The sequence below is a fragment of the Calidris pugnax genome, unplaced genomic scaffold (genome assembly GCF_001431845.1).
Source record: "Calidris pugnax isolate Ruff unplaced genomic scaffold, ASM143184v1 scaffold27, whole genome shotgun sequence".
NCBI lineage: Eukaryota > Metazoa > Chordata > Aves > Charadriiformes > Scolopacidae > Calidris > Calidris pugnax.
The window spans coordinates 18,123,411-18,124,259 of record NW_015090893.1 but is presented as its reverse complement, the minus strand read 5'-3'; the positions used below and the strand labels follow the sequence as shown (position 1 = coordinate 18,124,259).

The 849-nt window shown below is 70.6% G+C and overlaps 1 protein-coding gene across 2 annotated transcripts in view; it reads left to right on the top strand.

The window, feature by feature from the left end:
* Window positions 1-154: 154 nt before the first annotated feature.
* The window catches only part of IRF1 (interferon regulatory factor 1), a 6,642-nt gene continuing 5,947 nt past the window's right edge, over window positions 155-849 (top strand). For both annotated transcript variants that reach the window (XM_014947684.1, XM_014947683.1), the window contains exon 1: window positions 155-282. The gene's annotated coding sequence lies outside the window, so the exon portion shown is untranslated. The remainder of the gene's footprint in view (window positions 283-849) is intronic.

Sequence of the window (849 nt, the reverse complement as noted above, 5' to 3'; positions counted from 1 at the left end):
CCTCTGGTGCTACAACGGCGTGATTTCCCCGAAGTGATGCCGCCGGCCCAGCCAATGGGAGGCGCCTCCCTGCCCCGCCGCGACGCTGATTGGCTGAGACGCGGCCGGGCCCGGGGCGGCGGGGAATCCCGGCCGCCGCCGCGTTATACCCGAGGGCGCGTCCCACGGGCCGGCAGAGGCGGGAGGGCGGCCGTCGGGGAAGGAGGGTAGCGCTCGGCTCCGCTCCGGTTTAACTCCGTTCACCGCGGGACATATCGCTCGGCGCTACGCGGCACAAGCGAGGTGGGTCCCGGTGCGTCCCTTCCCGTCGAGGAGCTCGCCCTCTCTCCCCGCTTTCGCACCGCAACGGAGGCTCCGGGAGAAGGCGCGCTCCCGCAGCTCCCCGGGAGCGCGCACGGCGCTGCTCGCCCACAGCGCGACTTGTTCCCCCCGTAGGCACCGGGCATCCCTCCGGCGGGCAGCGGTCGCAGCCCCCCGTCTAACCCCCGGGAGGGGACGGGACGAGGCGGGATGTGTCCCCCCCCGCACCCGCGGGAACGGGCACGTCCGGGCGGGGCTGCCGGAGGCTCCGCTCCGCCGTTTGAGCCGGTGCCAGCGCCGAACCCCGGGCGTCCCGGAGCCGCCGTCCCCCGCGGGCTGACCCCCGCCTCCCCCCGCAACGGGCACCTCGTCGGGCGCGTTGCCGGTGTGGGTTAGAAATGCGGTGTTTGGGAAATCTTATCTTGGAAAGGGGAGAGAAAAAAAGAAAAAAACCAAAACCAAAAAAACAACAACAACACCGCAAACAGGAAATTTTTTTGCTTTGCAGAGGAAGGGCTGGGAGCGCCGGCCGCCCCGCTCCGCCTGCGC